Raw genomic sequence first — 22,846 nt, forward strand, 5'->3', positions numbered from 1 at the left:
GGGAAAAATAACCTAAGTTAGTAAATTAATTTCTCAAGTAATTTAAAATTTTAATGAACTCATACCTTAGCACTTCTTTATTTTCTTAAGAAATAATCATAATCTATTATGATACAGCAAATGGATCCAACAAACTATTAAGATCTTTAAAATTTTTTGTTTGTCATTAGATAGTTACACAGATAGATGAATATAGATATGATCAAATGACCGAACTAGAGACACGTATGATACTTTGAGAAATCTCTATGAAATAGTCCATTTTTTTATTGATGTGTTTTTTCTGAATTAAATGATGTATATAGTCAATACTATGCTGCTGCTGCTGCTGCTGAGTCGCTTCAGTCGTGTCCGACTCTGTGCAACCCCATAGACGGCAGCCCACCAGGCTCCCCCGTCCCTGGCATTCTCCAGGCAAGAACACTGGAGTGGGCTGCCATTTCCTTCTCCAATGCATGAAAGTGAAAAGTGAAAGTGAAGTCTCTCAGTTGTGTCCAACCCTCAGCGACCCCATGGACTGCAGCCCACCAGGCTCCTCCGTCCATGGGATTTTCCAGGCAGGAGTACTGGAGTGGGATGCCATTGCCTTCTCCTAATATTATGCTATATATCTATATAGTCAATATTATGTTATGAATTATAACTTGTCATATAGGTAGCAAAAATTTTCCCCATCTGAAACTTACCTTATCACTATGAGAGGCAACCTGTGCTGTGCTTAGTTACTCAGTCATGTCCAATTCTTTGTAACCCCATGAACTGTAGCCTGTTAAGCTCCTCTGTCCATAGGATTCTCCAGGCAAGAATACTGGAGTCGGTTGCCATGTCCTCCTCCAGGGGATCTTCCCAACCCAGGTATCAAACCCAAGTCTCCTGCATTGCAGGCAGATTCTTTACTGTATGAGCCACCAGGGAAGCCCAAAAATACTGGAGTGGGTGTGAGAGGCATGCTTACTTATTTATAATGCTTGTGCTATTTAACTGACGAAAGTATTCTTTACTGGCTTGCCTTTATGTCATAGAGAAAGCTTTGCTGTGAAGCTTTAAGCTTCGGCTCCCCTCTTGTATATGGGTCCCTTTCAGAATTCTGGAAAGGTGCCTAATAATGTGTTGACATGATCATACACTTTTTCAAAAATCAAATGCTTTAATCATATTCTGTCTTTTTTCACTCTCCTTTCCTCTCCATACATACACTAAACTTCTTGTCAAAGGCAGTCAGAGAGAAGAGGTGCATTTAGGAATCCAACCAAGGACAGCTGAGTTCAGGATACAGTGAGTTCAGCTGGATGTGTTTATGTAGTTTGCTCTCATTTCTGAATATAGTTTCGTTATTGCTGCTGTGTCTCTGTAGGAATGGCTTCCAGGAATAGGTACAATATGTTTGAAATGTACAGAGCCAGGAACGAGTCTATGGAAAATCCTTCCGTGTAAAATGATAAGCACAGAGTTTGGTCTTCTGCAAGGCCTGTCATAACAAAATTTCTCCTGACAATGTGTATAAATAATTAAGAGGATGAAATAGTTGGATGACATCACCAGCTCAGTGGAGATGAGTTTGAGCAAACTCCTGGAGATAGTGAAGGACAGGGAAGCCTGGCGTGCCGCCGTCCACGGGGTCGCAAAGAGTTGGACATGACTGAGTGGCTGAACAACAAGTGTCCAGAAAATAAAATTATGTGGTATTTCTATGTGATATCAACAGAAATTATTCTGAGATTAAGAAGCAAATTGAAATTTTGAAAGCTCAGTAAATATTATGAACATAATTCACTATAAGAAATAGAAGTAGTAAACAACCCCAAGGATTATCTGATTTTCCAGCTAAGGAAGAGAAGTGAATAATATCAACAAATTGGAAAAAGGATGGTTTGGGGTGTTTTGTTTTGTTTTGCTGTTAAGAAATACTAACATTAAGAAAATAACAACCCAACACCACAATGCCAATAAGTACAACAGCTTAAATGAGCACAACCATTTCAAAATTGTTTTATACCCTACAGAAATAACCTGAGATATGCCAGTGTCTTTCAATTTATTTATGAAAGAAACTTGTGAAAGTTTTTTCCAAACTCAACAATAGTTAAAATTTACGTGCTATTATCCATTATGAGTTGTGAACCTTAAGAAATGTTTCTAATCTATCCATTTAAATTAATCATGATAGAAAAGACTAGATTATCTTTTTCTTCTTTAGAAAATGATATTTAAAAATTTACTGGCGTATGAAGAGGGAATATAGGCCCCCCAAAAAAATGTAAAAAGAAAAGTGTTACATAGTGAGTCAAGCAGTTAATAAAATTAATTACTTTTCCCAGATTTTGTCATGTTTATGATATTTATCAACTTTGTTTTCTTGTTCATAACAGATATTCAGTTTTGTTTCAAAAATGAATTTTGCATTCACATTTTTACATTATTTTGTTTAATGAAAACTCTGAAATTGATTAAACTTGAAGCCTCACGAAACTTGGATACAGCCTCTGTACCCTGTATCATGCTTGGAGAATTTCTCTTGACTATAAACATGGTTTTACATATTCAAAATCTTTAATCTGTCAGGAATTTATTTTTAATATGGTATGGGATATTTGTCTTTTTTTGAAATGATTAGCCAATTGTTTCTACATCATTTTAAAATAGTGTGTATTTCTTTCACTTTAGCATGTATTAAATTCTTAAGTATGCTTGAGATACTAGGATTCTTATTCTGTTCATTGTCCTTTCATTCCACTACCACTGTTTGAATTATTATATTTTGATAATTTGTTTTGAAAATATAAGAGAAAACCTCATCTCTTTCTTAGTTTTCAAAACTTTCTTGGTTGTTACAGTTTATTTTTCTAGTTGAGTTTTGAAATCAGTCATGTGTTGTAAAAGAAATTCATTAGGATTCTGATAAATTTGCAGTTAATTTGGCAAAAAAATCTTAATATTGAGTCTTCTTACCTGGGAGCAGTATTTTTTGTAGTTGCCCATGTCCCTTGAAAAATGTGGTAAGTGTTTTCCTATGGGTCATACGTATTTCTAATTGAGTATATGTCTAGATAATTTACTCTCATTTGTTGCTGAAGGGAAGGGCTCTCTGCTTGGTCATTGCTGGTTATAATTGGAAAACTGTTTTGTAATTGATGTGTCTGTGTGTGTGTGTGTGTGTGTTGCAAGTGGCCATTTTACTGAAAATTCTTTTATTTAAAGAATTTTCTAGCTACAAACGTTGGTATCAATGATGCTATTTTTCATCTGAATACTTTACAGTTTGCTTAGCTTTTCTATTATACTGGCTAATATTCCAATATCACAGAGTAGTAATTAACTGTTTTCATCAAGTATTTATGACATCTATAGGAATGCGTCTGAAACAAAGAAATATAGAGATTGAGAGAGACAGAGAAATAATCTGAGAATCTGTGTATTTGTGTGTATGTTTGTATATGAATATACAAATATATGATATGTTCAAGGAATGTTTTCTCTAGTTTCCTTAAATACTTTATCAAACATGGATGTTGAACTAAATTGAACACTTGCTATCTTTTGATATAATAATATTATTTTTATTATTTATACCTATTACATTAATACATTTCTTGCTAAACCATCTTAATTCCAAAAATAAACCCTACTATGGTAGTAATTTGTTGTTCTTTTAATACATCTGGATTGATGATATTTTATTTAGAATTTTTTCCCCTCTATAATTATAAGTGAAATTTAGCTGTAGTTTTCTTTCATTGTGATAATTTTATCAGGTTTGGGTATAAGGTTAAAATAAACTGGGAAGATTTCCATCTTTCTTTATTCTCTGGGATATTTTAAATTGCAAAAGAACTCTATAATTTCAGAGTCTAAAATAACATCTATAAAATCATCTGGTTTTGGCAAATTTGGGGGATAATTATCATCTTTTTCAATTTTATTCATGGTGAATCTCCTACACATTGAGCCAATTTTGGTTATTTTTACATTCCACGCTGACAATCTATTTCATCATGCTATTCTAACGCACTTGCATAGTTTCATGGAGAAGTGTTTTGTCCATGCCTGTGATCAATTAGAACAATTTTTACTAATTTTATGTGTTTATTTTTTGGCTGTGCTGGATCTTCACTGGTTTGCTTGGGAAGCCTCCAGTCGCGGCAAGCAGAGGGGGGCTACTCGTGGTTGCAGAGTGCAGACCCCCCCATCGCCTGGCTTCTCTAGCTGCGGAGAGCAGGCCTGAGGGTGCGTGGGCCTCAGCAGTTGTGGCACGTGGGCGTACTGGCTTGGCGGCAGAGGGAGCTGCGTGTGCGATCTCCCTGGATCAGGGATCAAACCTAAGTCCCCTGAGTTGGCAGGTGGATTCTTATCCACTGCGCCCCCAAGGAGGCTCCAAAAATGCTTGAGTAAGCACCACAATTCACTTGTTTAAGAATCTTATGTATTGACTACTTTACTTTGTAATGAAAGCATGGATTGCATTCATTATAAAACAAAGTTGATAACAGAAAATTTTAAGGATAAGATCAAGGTGAAATAAATTATTTTAATTTTCACTTTTTGGTGAAAATTAGCTCTGTATAGAATTTAAAAAGAAAAAAAATTTGCTCCTCTGAAGTAGTTTTTTCCCCCTGGTTTGCTGAGATATGATTGACAAGTAATATTGTGTAAGTTTAATGTGTACAATGTGTTGATTTGACACACATATATTGCAAAATGATTAGGTGGCGTCTCCATCCCATCACAGATAGATACCCATTTCTTGTTTGTGGTGAGAATATTTAAGATTTTCTCACTTAACAGCTTTCAAGTATGGGATGCTATACCCACAATGCTGTACATTAGATCCCTAGGACTTCCTCATCTTATGACTGGAAGTCTGTGTTCTTACACCAGCATCTCCCCATTTCCTCTCCCACCCCCAGCCCCCAGCAAAAAATAGGCTTAATATTTCAGTACAAGTTATGTCATGAAATTAGCCTTTAAACATTTTTTTGGTTTAACACTTTGTGAGATCAAACTTCTTTATTCTGAATTCAATTTATTTTGATATTTATTTTTTTTAAAGTTGCCCGAGCAGAAACCCTTGAGATACAGCTCAGAAACACATAGGTCTAAACTGGAAAATAGAAGTGCATCATTGCCAAGCTTACTAAGTCATTGAATTCATTATACTCAATTATATAGATAACAGCTAAAATATTAGGAAATGTTCACCTCTCTAGAAGCTAATCAGTTGTTTTTTAAAAATAGTGAGAAATTGTTAAATTTTTATATTTTTAACAAATGAATTTACAAAGCACTGGAACTATATATTTTGAATATTTTTAAAGCAGGTTAGGTCATTTTTTGTGTCCAGGTTATGAGACTATGCAGATGTAAGAAATATTAAAAGTGACAAATTCTCTTTTTAGCAACAGAATTACATAATGTACTCCACATCACTAATTACTGGAGAAATGCAAATCACACCAACAATGAAGTATCACCTCATACTGATCAGGACAGGCGTCATCAAAAACTACAAATAACAAAAGCTGGAGAGGGTGCGGAGAGAAGGGCACCCTCCTACAGGGTTGATGGCAATGGAAACTGGTGCAGCCACCATGGAAAACAGGATGGAGGTTCCTAAAAAAACTAAAAATAGAGCTACCATCTGACCCCCGATCCCATTCAGGACATATAATCATAAAAAAGGAATACCTAATTTGAAAAGTTGCATGCATCCCAGCGTTCATAGCAGCAGTATTTACAACAGCCAAAACATGGAAACAGCCCAGGGGCACATCGACAGATTGGTTTACTGGAATATTCTCAGCCATAAAAGAGAAAGAAATAGCACCACACGACAGCAACGTGGATGGACCCAGAGATCGTTGTGCAAAGTGAAGGGAGTCAGACAAAGAAAAATGGACACATGATACCACTTACATGTGGAATCTAAAAAACAATACAAATGAATCTATACACAAAACAGAAATGACTCATAGATGGAGAAAACAAAGGTCACCAAAGGGGAAAGGGAAGGGGGAGGGATAAATTAGGAGCACAGGGTTTACAAATACAAACTACTATACAGGAAATAGATGAGCAACAAGGGTTTCCTGTACAGCAGTAGGGAACTATATTCAATATCTTCTAACAAAGTATAATCGGAGAAGGCAATGGCAGCCCACTCCAGTACTCTTGCCTGGAAAATCCCATGGATGGAGGAGCCTGGTGGGCTGCAGTCCATGGGGTCACTAAGAGTCGGACACGACTGAGCGACTTCACTTTCACTTTTCACTTTCATGCATTGGAGAAGGAATGGCAACCCACTCCAGTGTTCTTGCCTGGAGAATCTCAAGGATGGTGAAGCCTGGTGGGCTGCCGTCTATGTGGTCGCACAGAATCGGACACGACTGAAGCAACTTAGCAGCAGCAGCAGCAAATATGTATAATGGAAAATATATATACACACAGACACCTGAATCACTTTGCTGTACACCTAAAAACTAATGCAGTATCATAAATCAACTATACTTCAATTAAAAAAAATATGAATCAGATCTTAACAATGAAAAATTGTTCTTCATCTTTTTCTCCCTGTATTTCCATTTTCCTTCTACTGCCTCCTCCCCCAGAGCATTTGTTTTAATATATGTTTATTTTTGAAACTATGTTAATCACCATTATTTTCTACAACAAAGAATATACATATAAATTGAATGCTTAATTTTGCAATTACCTGTGAACATAAGGTTCTGAGTGTTAATTGCCTCTTGGATGGAGCTATCATTACAATTGTTAGTAGTACATAATTGGTCAAAACAACTTACCTATATTACAAATTTCCATAAATAATCATTAGACAATTTTTTTAAATTATTGGGAAAACACTCTTAATGACATGAATAAGATTGGGTTATTTTTGTGTATCCATGGATAAATATTGGTCATGGCTTGAATGACAGGGCTCACATCAATTCTATTCACGTATTTCATGTATCTGGATGTGATCCCTGAAAGACCTTGTTCATATAAATGGACAGGAACGGAGGTTTTATTAGCGGCAGTGTTACTCAGTGTATTTAACCACATCTGGATCATATGTAAATTATTTTTAATAATCTATCTTTTGACGAAACTAATTTATTCTTCAATTTTGTTGAAAGCAAAGAATGGATATGCTACCCAGTCATTAGAATTCATTCACTTAAACTTTTCTGAGATCTACCAAATGATGATTATAGTAGCGGGCCTTTGCTGTGTAACCAACAAAGACTCAGAGGCATATATACCGAAAAGCAGTTATTTCTCTCCCTGGCAAGTACATAGTTCAGTAGGGACAACTCAGGTTTAAGCCGCGGGTCAATTCTGGTCCATTTTCTGTGTCTCCTTCTGGAATCCAGTATAAAGGCATAGTGGGCGTGTTCTCCTCAGTTTGTTTAGTCACTCAGTCGTGTCCGACTCTTTGCAACACCATGGACTGCAGCACGCCAGGCTTCCCTGTCTATCACCAACTCCCAGAGTTTACTCAAACTCATGTCCATTGAGTCAGTGATGCCATCCAACCATCTCATCCTCTGTCATCCCCTTCTCCTCCTGCCTTCAATCTTTCTCAGCATCAGGGTCTTTTCAACTGAGTCAGTTCTTCGCATCAGGTGGCCAAAGGATTGGAGTTTCAGCTTCAACATCAGTCCTTCCAATGAATATTTAGAACTGATTTCCTTTAGGATGGACTGGTTGTATCTCCTTGCAGTCCAGGGGACTCTCAAGAGTCTTCTCCAACACCACAGTTCAAAAGCATCAATTCTTCAGTGTTCAGCTTTCTTGATAGTCCAACTCTCACATCCATACACAACTACTGGAAAAACCATAGCCTTGACTAGATGGACCTTTGTTGGCAAAGTAATGTCTCTGCTTTTTAATATGCTCTCTAGGTTGGTCATAACTTTTCTTCCAAGGAGTAGGCGTCTTTTATATTCACGGCTGCAGTCACCATCTGCAATGATTTTGGAGTCCCCCAAAATAAAAGTCTGCCACTGTTTCCACACCTATTTTGCCATGAAGTGATGGGGCCGGATGCCATGACCTTAGTTTTCTGAATGTTGAGTTTTAAGCCAACTTTTTCATTCTCCTCTTTCACTTTCATCAAGAGGCTCTTTAGTTCTTCACTTTCTGCCTTAAGGGTGGTGTCATCTGCATATCTCAGGTTATTGATATTTCTCCCAGCAGTCTTGATTCCAGCTGGTGCTTCATCCAGCCCAGCGTTTCTCATGTCTCTCCTCAGGTCATGGTAAAAAGCATGTGGAGCATCTTAAACCCTAGGCTCAGATCTGGTGCACCACTGCTTTTGCCCACATTCCATTGGCTAAAGAAAGTCAGGTGCCCAAGAGTATTATTACCATGGATGCGAGGGGCCGAGGAGTGAATGCTTGCTAACCAATAATCCAACCTACCACCTCTGTTAGCTATTTCTTTATTGCTGTTTGTTTTTATTTCGGGTTTAACTTTTGATTTGTGGTAACTTGTTCGAAATACTACCTTAAAAAGCACTGGTAGATTAATAAGATAGCTGTGAGATGTTGGTAATGCTCTATTTTTTAAATAAGGTTGTAGATACACAGGTGACTTTGCTTAGTGATAATTCATTGAACTGTACATTTCTGATCTGTGGACATTTTCTGTAAGTATGTTGTGCTTCAGATAAAAGCTTATTTTTAAACAGAGTGTTAAGAAAAACACAGTCTTTTTCATTTTGAAATCTTTTGCAGTGCAAGATTTTTATTGCACTGAAAATTTATTTATTTAAAAGAATCATTTATTTTATGATTCTTTTAAAATTTACCACAAGCTTTAAATATGTATTTTATTAATGTCTGTAGAGCTGTGGATTTAGGACATTCAACTCATGGAAAATGTCTGCTATGAAATCTAATTAGGTTAAGCCATTTCTCATTTTCAAATCTATCAACTAAACCAGGGTTACCTTGCATCAGGAAAACACTGCATTTTTCAATTCAAAGCAATATATTAAAATTTATTTCAAGGAATGTTATTTACATTTTAGAGCGCATTTTGTAATAGAGTTTACTAAAAGTGATCACTGTTAAAATTGTACAGATTCAATATGATGATTTTATCATCAGTTAAAATATGTCTGTATGTATATGTGTATCTCCTGACTTGCTCAGGTTTTTATCAATTCTACTGGAGCATTTTGAAAGTGGTCTTTTGTATTGATCAGTTTTCTTTTTTGATTTATTTTTATACTTTGGCATTTATTTAATAATTATGTCTTCTCTTTTTCCTAAGTTTATTTTGCTGTGATATTAGCTTCTTGAGTTAAACACTTTTTTAGGGTTGTTTTTTTTTTTCTAGTTTAGTGATAAAAATGTATTTGGGACTTCAGTAATAAGATGAATGAGTTCTGACATTCTAACTGTTCTCTACACTTGAAATTTCCTGAGAGAGAAGACCTTACATGTTCTCACCACCCACATGAAAAAACATGGGCACTATGCTGGGTGATGGCAGTGTTAATAAGCATGATTGGGTAATCATTTCACAATGTATACACATATCACATCACCACATTGGAACCCTTAAATAAATAAAAATTTTATTGGTCAATTATACCCCAATAAATCCAAGGAGGAAATATTTAAGATGAGTATATTTTCCCTCAGAGTGCAGCTTTCAATGTATTGGTGTAATAAATGTTTTCCTTAAGGTCAATGTCTATGTATATTCATAATATTTAAATCTGTAATCACGTTTAATTTCTTTGTTGACTCAAATGTTATTTTCATAGGTGTTTTAATATTTTCAGTTAGTTGGACTTAGAGGAGGAAGGAGGATTTTGGCTTCTTTTTTCCATTTTAAATCTTTGGTTGCATTTATAGCACTATGATAAAAAAAAATACATTGTACCACTTCTGCTTTGGGAAGTTTTACTGTTTTCAGTTATGAACTTGGGGACTAGGTTGTGGTAGGTTTGATGAGAAAGGTCCTGAATTTTTTAATTTAATCTCTAGTCCTTTCTTACCAGGTCTAGCAAGGGCATAATTCTTAACCAAAAAAACTTTCCTGACCAATATCAATGAGCCTCACTATAATTTCTTGCGATCATCCTCAAAGAAAACTTCCATTCCTAAAGGAAACATGATCAGCAATGGTGAATGGGCTCTTCTGCTTCTTGGAACAGGACAGAACAACCTCTGATTTCCTTGGAATCGTCACTCTGGCAATTGGCCAAGAAAAGCAGCCGCATGGACATCCTCCCCGTGCTGGCCAGGCTGTTTCGTTTTACCTTGGAGCCCATGGCGGGAGGGATGGGGTGCAGAATTGATGACTGGTACCGCAGAACTGACTGCACGAGTTCAGCCTTCTCAGCCACCTGTGGACAGCACCCTCCTAGCTGTGACCAGCATCAGACTGGCCTGGCCTGGGAGGTAGTACAGCCTGCAAAGGACATGAATATTCTCAAAATCAGCTTCGATAAAGGAAACAAAATTGCAAACTCTCCCAAAACACCTGCTCAAAAATTTTATGAACTTACTATAAAAGAAGCCTTTATTTTTTTAATAGTGTTTTGTACTAGTAATAAGAAGGTAACGAAACCTTTATTTATTCTTTATTATTATTATTATTTTTCGGAGAAGGCAATGGCACCCCCTCTAGTACTCTTGCCTGGAAAATCCATGGACAGAGGAGCCATCCTTGTTTAACTAACATCCAACCTGAAGGGGGAGCCTGGTGGGCTGCCATCTATGGGGTCGCACAGAGTCGGACACGACTGAAGCGACTTAGCAGCAGCAGCAGCAACCTGAAGGAAAGAGCACTGACTTAGCAAATCCAAGGTTTCTCTCCAATCAGATCACCACGGGGACCTGATTCTCCATAACTGATGGGACAGTCCTGCCATTCTGCAGGCACTAGAAAGATAGGGACACTCTCTTTCTGAGGGATGGGTTTTATTTATATCCATTGAACCTTCATTACCAATGGTAGCACTAGTGGTAAAGAATCCGCTTGCCATTGCAAGAGATCCAAGAGACACAGCTTCCGTCCCTGGGTCCGGAAGGTCCCCTGGAGGAGGGCATGGCAACCTGCCCCAGTGTTCTTGCCTGGAGAATCCCATGGACAGAGGAGCCTGGCGGTCTACAATCCCTGGGGTCGCAAAGAGTCAGACACGACTGAAGTGACTTGGTACACACTAATCGTGTTCCTAGGTTCTTCATATTAATTCTTACATTATCGCCGACTTGATAGCATTGCTTTCCTCAACTCAAAGCCTGGGTTGAAAATTGTAATTACCGTAGTTAGAAAGCTCATTGCAAAAGCTAAAGAAGCGATCTTAGAAAATGTGACGTCTTTACTCCAGCCCCCTCCAATCCTATCCTCTTTAAGTATTAATTCTGTGTTAGAAATCTGGGGGGTGAGCTTTTCTACATTTCTCTTCTAACAAACACATACAAATGTTCAGGTTTCCGAAGTGAAATCATGCTGTAGATCTGATTTCCACAATTTTCTTTAAATTTTCCTAATATTCTCTACGCGTGTAATATGCAATGCTATTTAGCATATAAAAGTTTATGACTTTAGAAGTAAGTCAGACAGAGAAGGAGAAATACTGTATGGCACCCCTTATATGTGGAATCTAAAAAGAAGTAATACGCAAGAATTTACAAAACAGAAAGAGATTCACAGACTTGGAGAACAAACTCATAGTTTCTGTACACATGGCTATATTTAAAATGGATAACTAACAAGGACATACTGTACATGGAACTCTGCTCAATGTTATGTGGCAGCGTGGGTGAGAGGGGAGTTTGGAGGAGGATGGATTCATGTATGTGTATGGCTGAGTCCCTTCACTGTTTTCCTGAAACTATCACAACATTGTTAATCTACTATACCCCAATACAAAATAAGAAGTTTAAAACAAAGTTTATGACTTGAAAAGTTTTGTCATGTAAGTATAAAGTAATTTATTTGGATCTCACTTATCTTATCTTAAATTGATATTTTTGAATAATTTTATTGACATAATTATATATCATAAAATTCATAGTTTTAATATGTGATTTAATGAATTTTAGCATATTTACCAAGTTGCACAACCATCACTAAAATTTGACTTAAAGCATTCTCATCATCCTAAAAAGTAACCTCATGCCATCATTCCCCCTTCCTATCCCCAGCCTTGAGCAACAACTAATGTAGTTTCTGTCTCAAATTGTTTGCCTTTTTTTGGACATTTTATATGAACAGTCTCATACCATTGGCATGGCTTCTTTGACTGAACGTGATGTTTTTATTTTTATTTATTTTATTTTTTTAGTTAAGTTTAGTTTTTTATTTTTTAAATTTTAAAATCTTTAATTCTTACATGCATTCCCAAACATGAACCCCCCTCCCACCTCCCTCCCCATAACATCTCTCTGGGTCATCCCCATGCACCAGCCCCAAGCATGCTGTATCCTGCGTCAGACATAGACTGGCGATTCAATTCTTACATGATAGTATACATGATAGAATGCCATTCTCCCAAATCATCCCACCCTCTCCCTCTCCCTCTGAGTCCAAAAGTCCGTTATACACATCTGTGTCTTTTTTCCTGTCTTGCATACAGGGTGGTCATTGCGATCTTCCTAAATTCCATATATATGTGTTAGTATACTGTATTGGTGTTTTTCTTTCTGGCTTACTTCAGTCTGTATAATCGGCTCCAGTTTCATCCATCTCATCAGAACTGATTCAAATGAATTCTTTTTAACGGCTGAGTAATACTCCATTGTGTATATGTACCACAGCTTTCTTATCCATTCATCTGCTGATGGACATCTAGGTTGAACGTGATGTTTTTAAAGTTTATCCATATTGTAGTTTTTATCAGTACTTCATGCCTTTTTCATTGTCAAATAGTAGTACTTATACTGATCTTTGCCTAGCATACATTTCCCATTTTATTTTTACTCCCAGTAAAATCACCTCTAATAAAATCCTTCTGTTTTAGGTGTCTTGTAAATAGTAAGAGATTAGATTGTCTTTTTATCAAATTTGAGAATCTTCATTTTTTTTCTTTTTAACAAAGTAGTTGAATCCATTCACATTTTAATTTTGAAACTAATAGAATTTTGCTTGCTTTTGTCATCTTGTTTTATGTTTTCTGCTTTACATTTGATACCTTCCATATTTCTTTTTCCTGAATATTCTTAATAAACTTTTTCTTTTTAAAAGTTTTTGCTTTTTTTCCCCTGCCAAATATTTGGAAAATATATAACTTGCTTTATGTGTAGTTTCCTTAAAGATTAATTTATATTTTTCTATGTTCATGAGTGAGATCGGCCTATAATGGTTTGTTTATATCTGGGGGAGATTTTTTGGATCAAGGTTGTTTGGGTCTTATGAAATGAAGAATATTCTTTGTCTACTCTTTTTAAAAGTTTGGTAAAATGAATGTCATTTTCCCCCTAAATAACTGATAGGTTTCTTTTGGGGAAGGCTTTTAATTATGGATTCAATATCCTTAATAGAAAAAGGACTACAAAAATGTTCTATTTCTTCTTGTTACTTTATATTTTCTTTAGGGATTTGTCCACTTCATCTATGTCTTTAAAAGTATCTGAATAATGTTTTTTGTAATGTTTTCAGAATCAGTATCACTATTCAGGGTTAAAAAATTTTTTCTGTTATTTTTTTCTCTTGACGTTGTTATTTCTGTCTTCTTTCTATTATTCTTGTTCAAAGAACTAACTTTTGGATTTCTTGAGCTTCTTTCTAGTATGTGTTTTAAAGAATAAGTAGTACATTTAAAAAATTCAGTTATCCTGGAAATTCTGGGGAGAGGCTCTGGGGATGGAGTGAAAGAGTGGTGTTGACAAGGGAAGGACAGGCAGGGTCAAGAACGTCTTCGAGGGAACTGAGCGGCCCATGGAGCCAGGGATCATGCAGCAGGCTGCTTGCCGAGTGTCCTCCACTTTCTTCCCCCAGGCCCACCAGGCATCGGGCCTCTTTGGTGTGAACTCATTTCTTGAGTGCGTCTCCATTCCAAGAGGCTTGGGGAGGGCATCTTATTGAATGCTTTATTAGTTGTCCCATCTACTTTACGTTCCTTTTTCATCCTCCATTTTTAGCATCTTTTGGACTAATTATACTCATCTTTTGGTTTTCCCACTACTGGGCTTCCCCAGTGACTCAGAGGATAAAGAATCTGCCTACAATGCAGGAGACACAGGCGATGTGGGTTCAATCCCTGGGTTGGAAAAATCCCCTGGAGAAGGACATGGCAGCCCACTCCAGTATCCTTGCCTGGAGAATCCCATGGACAAAGGAGCCTGGCAGGCTATAGTCCATGGGGTCACAAAGAGTTGGACATGACTGAGTGACTGCGCACCACCAGCCCTGGATACCCACCCTCTGGGCTGCTGCAAACAGGGCTCACAGGGTTCAGTGTTTCCTGCTATTAGTTTGGAAGCAACACACTCATTGATTATTCTTTTAGGGATTGGCCTAGAGGTTACAGCAATCATTTTTTTGACTTATCAAAGTCTAATACTAATTTATAACTTTTATTCTTTTTTAGGAAAATGCAAGAAAATAACACTTTCATTTTAGTTGTCCTGTTCCCAGACTCTTCTCTTTTTATTACACTTGATCTTATTTTGATAGACGTGATGTACTCTCAGATCATGTGGAGAATATAGATCAGAGATATTCAAAATAGCCTTTTGTTTCTTGCAGTGAAACTTAAAAGTTGGTAAGGAGGAAAAGAGATTTTACTTCTCTCAAATTCCTCCCCTTTTCTTAGCCTCCAAATCTTTTATTTTCATATATCTGGTGATTTGTTGCTGTTTCTGTTTAGCTTTTCCTTATGGAGGAAGTATTTGTCCCGTATTGGTAGTCTCTATGGGTTTTATTGGCAGCCCTGAGGACTGCATTGGTAGATTGTATAATAACTGAAACCAACTACTTTTTTCACTGGGGACTTCCCCACTGGCTCAGCGGATAAAGAATCTGCCTACGATGCTGGAGACACAAGAGACCTGGGTTCGATCCCTGGGGTGGGAAGATCTCCTGGAGGAAGAAATGGCAACCCACTCCAGTATTCTTGCCTAAAAAAATCCCATGAACAGAGGAGCCTGGCAGGCTACCGTCCACTGGGTTACAAAGAGTCAAACACTAATGAAGCGCTTACTAACGCAATGAAGCATTTCTTTCACTGAATGCTCACCCTTTTGCTCTATGACATTGCAACTCCTCCCATTGAGATTTGGAGTCTGTTCCCCTTCTTCTTAGTTTGGGCTAGCCTTTGACTTGCTTTGATAAGCAGAATATGGCAGGGTCATGAACCAATTCCAACTCCAAGCCAAAGCTTCAAAAGGCTTTGTGCCTTTCGGTTTTTTCTCTTGAATGTGGCAGAACCACTAAGTAAAGATCCAGATAGTCTGCTGGAAGAGGAGAGACCACGAGAGGACCATGAGTCATCACAACTGAGACCTTCCTACATAAGCCAGCCTCCACCAGCCCAGCAGCTGTCCACACTCAGCCAAGAGCAGAATAGCCATGCAGAAATACCCACCAGACTCCAGCCTGCAGAACTATGGGCTAAATGAATATCTTGAGTTACTAAGTTTGGGGGTGGTTTGTTATGCAACAAAAGCTAACTGATACAAATCCCTATTCAAAGATTTTAGACTCAGAAGAAAGGAGAGGGAAAAGAGTTTGGATTTTCTTATGTTTTACTTTGGAGGCTTAGAAGTCTAGCAATCTGTCCGGTAGGGAGGTAGTTGTGCAGATGGGTGTTTTGATAAGACTGTGTGGTGCCTGGTGATCAAAAACTCATGGTGGGCCTTACACGTGAGGCCTTACGGTAAAACACAAACTTTGTGCATTGGTAACATGAGAAGGCAATGGCACCCCACTCCAATACTCTTGCCTGGAAAATCCCATGGATGGAGGAGCCTGATAGGCTGCGGTCCATGGGGTTGCTAGAGTCGGACAGGACTGAGCACTTCACTTTCACTTTTCACTTTCATGCATTGGAGAAGGAAATGGCAACCCACTCCAGTGTTTTTGCCTGGAGAATCCCAGGGACGGGGAAGCCTGGTGGGCTGCCGTCTCTGGGGTCACACAGAGTCAGACACGACTGAGCGACTTAGCAGTAGCAGCAGCAGCAACATGTACAATAGAAATTGGAAAATGTGCTAGGGGGAACTGAATTGTTAAATATATCTATAAAATGGGGTTTCCCTGATGGCTCAGCAGTAAAAGGATCTGCCTGCAATGCAGGAGATGCAGGTTTGATCCCTAGGCCAAGAAGATCCCCTGAAGGAGGAAACGGCAACCCACTCCAGTATTCCTGCCTGAAAAATCCCATGGACAGAGGAGCCTGATGGGCTACAGTCCATGGGGTCACAAAGAGTCAGACACGACTGAACAGCAGAGCACATATCTATAAAATAAGGATTAATGGCTCTAGGAAGAAAAAAAAAGATTAAAAATAAATAAAATGATACTTTAAGTCTAAAAATGAGGCTGATTATAGAAAGAGGAATTAGAGAAGGAAATGAAATTTTTGTTGAAATTTGATTGTGCTATAAAGGAAGCTTCAGAGCTTGTTAATCATCTGTAGTTTTGTCTGAATGAGAAGAAAAGGAAAAAGAAGCGAAACTCTTTAGTTACACTGATTAAGAACAAAAATACACTTGCATGCATAATGATTTAATGGTCTATAAAACCATTAAGTAGTAGTCTATAAAACTTTAAAAATAGATTCAAACCTTATTTTCAGTACATATAATTTTAAATCTTTTAAAAAGTATTTTGATGGTGTTTTGATACCTCTAAAGGTGTCATTTAAATCTCCCTTTACCTTCAAGCGCAAAACTTTAATGACTTAGCTAAAGTAGCCGTCATCATCCAGATTGTCTCTAGGGACCATCCTCAGGTATATAAAATGTTGCTGAGTCCACATGTGTATTAAAATAAAGTAGAACACAAGTTTATGTGTTCCTGAACTCCTTCTTGAACCCTGACCTGCTTTCAATAGACTTGTCAATCTGTGACTTAAAGCATCTCAAGTTAAAATTCTTGCCATTTCCCATTAAAAAGTAGGTTCTTGATTTTTCATCCTTCTTTTCTCATTGTCTCTGACCCATATCCTGTAAGAGCAGAAGAACTGTTCCCTCAGACAGAGGGTAAAGATAATAGAAAAACCTCTGTTTGGCAATTCCATGCTGAAAAAAGCAAATGGATCAACAAGTACTAGGCTAGAGGATCAAATTTCTAGACCGAATAACCTAGCATTTCATTCAGGCAGAAGTAAAACATTACACAAGGAGTTGGTCTTTTTTATTTTAAATCAGACGTATAGTTTTTCTGTTCTAAAGCATATTTGTGTCTGCTGGCAGACAAGCACAGGTGATTGCCTCCAGGTGTTCGCCTGCAGGAAGTCATTGAAATGCAGTGCGGGTAATGCCAGTTTCCTCAGCAGCGGAAACTAACCTGCAGGAAGCTCGTAGGCACAGGTATATTTTAGAATAGGAACGCCAGTCAGCTGAAAGGCTGCAGACCCAGAAGGCCCAGTTTAACAAGGAACAAATTAACTAAAACAAGAATCAGGACATAATTTTAAACCATTATCAAAAATTAAAGATTAAAAAAAAATACATTATTGGTTTTAAAAAAGGTTTTAAACTTGTTTATTTTTCCTAAAGTTTTACTCCTTTATGCTAACTGCATAGCAGTTCCCCTCTCTGCGTCACCAAAGGGAATTACAAGAACACGGATATGCATCAGAAGAATGAATGAAACTGTTGCCAAAACTGAAGCTCCAATACTTTGGCCACCTGATTGGAAGAGCCCTGATGATGGGAAAGATTGAGGGCAGGAGGAGACAGAGGATGGGATGGTTAGCATCACCGACTCGATGGATTTGAGTTTTAGCAAACTCCAGGAGATAGGAGAGCACAGAGGAGCCTCGCATGCTGCCGTCTATGGGGTCCCAAAGAGTCTGACATTACTTAACGACTGAGCAAAAATGATGCAATGTTTCTTTAAGTTCTGTTGGTATGAAAGCTCATGTTAAAAAGAATTCATTATTAAAATATAACCTGGATCTTTATTCCATTGTGAATAGATACCCTATGGCATTTTATTTTAATTCATCTATTTTTATTGCAGGATAGGTGATTTATAATATTACTTTAGTTTCGGGTGTACAATGTAGAGATTCAATATTTTTACAAATTATACTCCATCTAAAGTTATTGCAAAATAATTGCTATATTTCTCCATGCTATGCCGTATATCCTTATTGTTCATTTATTTTAAGCCTTGTAGATAATCCTATACCTTTCGCTCACCCCTCTCCCCAATTAATCATTAGCACTTAGCTCATTTGCTTCACTTAAATGACAATGACTTCTGTGTTTTATCTGAAAGATACAAACCTATGAAGGCAAAATAAACAAGACTGAAGACAACAGCAACAAAAATTTGGAAGCTGGGAGCAGATCTGAGAAAGCTAAATTCTAAGTCAGCTTCAGGAAAAGTTGAGAAGTAGCCTGATTCGCAGGGAAATTAAAAAAAAAAAGATCCAGGAATGGATCTATCATTAGGACTCCGGAAGTTCTGTTGGAAGTGAGGTTAAGAGGGACCTAGACCACCAGACCCCCTCACCTGTTCCATGCCACAGGTCAGCTGTCAACCCCAGCAGATGACTGGAGCAAATGATGTCGTGGAGACAGACAGGCAGAGGGGACAGTCTTAAAATACAAGAGGATTGAGCTTACATACTGAGTGCTAGGATGCCCAGCATTTCTTTTCTTTTTACAGGTTCTTTTTTAAAAGAATTATTAATTTTTTTGGCTGTGCTGGGTCTTCTTTGCTGCGAGGGTTTCTCTCTAGTTGTGGCGAGTGGAGGCTACTCTCTAGTTGTGGTGCGAGGACTTCTTGCCGTGGCTCCTCTTGCTGTGGCACTCAGGCTTCAGTAGCTATGGTTCCTGGACTCCAGAGCACAGACTCAGTAGTTGAGACGCTCGGGCTTAGTTGCTTGCTCCAGGACATGTGAGATCCATCTCCTGCATTGGCAGGTAGATTCTTTGGGGCTGAGCCACCAGAGAAGCCCTCCAGTATCTCTCGCCCTTTTCTGATCTGAAACACCAGTGGAGACACATGTGCACACACACGCGCACACATCCAGACGGGTGATTAAAGTCTTCTCTAGAGCGCCTAAGCAGCCTAAGAGAGACAATACAGAAATACACCCAGGGCTCTACCAGGAAGAGCAAAGCCAGGTCGCCAGTGAAGTCCCTGGTAAATAACCACTAGTCACCCACTCATCCAATGAGCTTTTCGTTTCCATTCCTGGAGAACATCCAGGCCAGGATCAGCAGGATCTGCCTCTCCTATGAGAAAGACTGAAACGAATAATCAGCCATGGGAGTAGACAGAGACCGGGGGGGGCAGAAATACAACTGAAAAATGATCGTTAATACATTCAGAGATAAGCTGTGCCTTGTATAAGACAAGGATTCTATTTTAGAAAAAGAATACTTAGGGGAGGGGTGAGTGGTGGTAAAGAGACAGTAGAAATTGTCTGAATGGTGGAAATAAAAAATTCAATAGAAGACGTAGAAGATAAATTAGAGGAGATCTTCCAGAAGTTAAACCAACATGGGAAATAGAGGATAGGAGTTTAAAACTAGAGGGCGTATCCAGGCAGCTGAGCACCTATCTGATAGGAGCTCCACAGAGACAAATGAGCAAATAGAGATGAGATGATCCCCAGTGAAATAACTCAGCGGGTCCCCAAACACAAGGACATGTGATTTTAGATCAAAATAAACCCAGCACCAGAGATAACATTAAACCTGCACTAAGATACGTCATGGTGAAATTTCAAAAGCCCTGGTGATAACAGCTATACCGAGAGCTTCTAGAAGGAAGCGATGTCTTAAGAAGAATCAAGATTCAGAATGGCAGGATATTTCTCAACAGTAATGCTCGAAGCTAGAAGACAAGGAATGAATGCCTTCAAAATTCTGAGGAAAAATCATTTCCATCCTAGAATTTTTATTCAGACAAATGAATTTGTATTCAGACTTATTCATCTCATTTTCAGATGTTCCAAGTCTCAAAAAGTTTTGTTTTCAGTTTTGCTTTCTATAAACCCTTTCTTAGGAAGGCCCTGGAGAGTGGGCACCACCCAAATAAGGGAGCAAGGCACAGGATCCAGGAGATGGTGCCCTCCTTGAGAAACCAGGGAAGACAATCTCTAGGATGGTTGGAGGGCATGGCCCATGAAAACAGTGGCATGGACGGCCTAGGGTTACTATTCCCAGGTCAAGAAGCTCCAGGACTGAACTAGCCACTAACACCAAATTAATACTATATTGAGTGAGTTTGAATGTATTAAGATGGCATTTGCCCATCTTAGATTGGATGACACAGCACATACACAGGTTAGGCACTTATTTTCACCAGGGAAATAAAGAAAAAGCACTGTAGTCCGTGGTATGGTTTAGCCGTCAATAGCGTTCATAATAACACACAAGGGTACAGCGATGATGTATCTGTAAACAGATGTATCTGATGTATCTGGCCTCTGCCAGGCCAAGCAAAATGGTCATCTCTGCAGGGCCCAGGGCAGGTGGGCATTGTAACGGAGGGAGGGTGATGGCAGAGATAAAGGTGGAGTCACTAAACAATTGTGGGGTAGCCGGGGCTCAGCGACTTCCCACTGTAATGGTCTTAACTTTCTCGACTGATCTAGTCAAGGCCTTCTGCAAGAAAGCAAGATAAATGGGTGGGTTAGATTAGGATTTAGGAGTTGGAGAGAATAGGCAAGTTTCCAGTCCTTAGAGGCAGGGTGTAGAGCCAGCTGTGGGAAGCCCTGTCAAGTATGATTTAACCAGGCTGGCTGAGACCAAAGCAGCACATTAATATTCAGGCATACCTCGTTGTGGGGGCTTCCCAGGTGGCGTTAGTGTAAAGAATCCACCTACCGATGCAGGAAACGTAAGAGACGCAGGTTTGATCCCTGGGTGGGGAAAATCCCCTGAAGAAGGGCATGACAACCCACTCCAGTGTTCTTGCCCAGAGAATCCCATGGACAGAAGAACCTGGTGGGCTCTGGTCCGTAGGGTCTCAAAGAGTGGGACGTGACTGAGCAACTTAGCACACAGGCGCATCCCTCATTTCACTGTGTTTCACAGACACTGAGTTTCTCACAAATGGAAGGTTTGTGGCGGGCCTGCGTGGATCACGTCCATCGGCGCTGCTTTCCCAACGGTATCCTCTCACTTGTGTCTCTGCGTCACATTTTCTTAATTCTCGCCTTATTTCAACCTTTTTCATTTTCATCATTTGTTATGGTGATCTGTAACCAGTGATCTTTGATGTTACTGTTATAATTGCTTTGGCACTTTTTAGCAATAAAATATTTTAAAATGAAGGTATGTACTTCTCTTTAGATAATGCTATTACTGCACATGGCAGAGTAAACATAGCTTTTTGATGTACAGGGAAACCAAAAATTCAAATTGCTGTGGTCTGCACCTCAACTCTCAGCTCTGAAGTATGAATGCATTGCAGTTATAGTTTATATAACATCTTATGCTTTTTGAACAGTTGCTTTATTTTTTTTTAATTGTATTATCTCACTAGGCTCCTCCATATGCTATCACTATATACAAAGAAGGAAAATTGAAGCTGAGAAAAAAACATAACTTGCCCAAGATGACATGCAAAGTAGGTTTTGTATCACATTCAAAGCATTTTAACAATCATATTTGGTCATTAGTGAGAAAAAAAATCATTCTATTTAAGTTATTAAATAGGTGTTCTTACTTGGATAATTTTTTGGTCAGCACAGAAGTTGAAAGCTTCACAAAGCTGAGATAAAGTCAAGATTCCCCCAAATGTTTGAGGGGTTGTTATTATACAATGTATGTGTTTGCAATGAATGAACACGAACTTCTAACAATTGGATAGAAGAAACAATTGTTTTGAAAGAGACCATACTAAAACCCATCGGGTACTAAATAGACTTAGGATGTCGTGTTTGCACAGAAATCTTACTGTCATCTTTCCTATATTGCAGTGCTCCCATGGTTAATCACATCTTGAGGACAGGAGATGTTGAAAACTGTGGTGGTTAGTGTTAAGTTACTCATAATTGAATCATAGTTAAATTGGAGGAAACAAAGGTGTGTTTAACACCCTGAGTTTAGGAAGATTTGCAAGTACTGAAGAAAGGGGCAAAATGTGCAGATGAATTTTGTTTTTAAATCTATATTTTACAGTGAATGCAAATTAGGCCTAGCATGTTTTCTCAGATTGAAAAGAGTCTAGAATGTGAAGTCTAAATGCTATAACTGAAGATTGCTGAAGGCTTGTCTGTATTGAACTACTATGTGGTTTCAACGATGACAGTTACCGTTTATCTATGTTTTACACACACACAGACACACACACACACACAGCATTAGAGGCAAAAAGTAATAGCTTATGGGTCTTATTTCCCTGCAAGGATGCTTTGGTTACATCCTTAATAACCAATCAGAGTTAGTTATTAATTAATTATAAGGAAGACTAAAAGGGGGGTTATATGAAATAATAAGAGCTGTCTATTCCAAGCAATTGAGACCAGAAGACAGAAAAAGTCACACAATGGCACTTAGCGTTGCAGACACGACTGCCTGCCTAATTGAGAGTACGTCAATTTTACACGAGTCTCACGGGAAGGGGACAGTTCATCCGGATGTTAGAGAATGGGTAGGGTTTTGATGAACCAAAGAGGAGGAAGGCAGGCATACCTTGTGGTGACGGTGATTAGAAACACGGAGGAAAGGACGCTTCAAACTTACTGCAGAAA

This window comes from Capra hircus, chromosome 23 (assembly GCF_001704415.2).
Source record: "Capra hircus breed San Clemente chromosome 23, ASM170441v1, whole genome shotgun sequence".
In the NCBI taxonomy this organism is placed as follows: Eukaryota; Metazoa; Chordata; class Mammalia; order Artiodactyla; family Bovidae; genus Capra; species Capra hircus.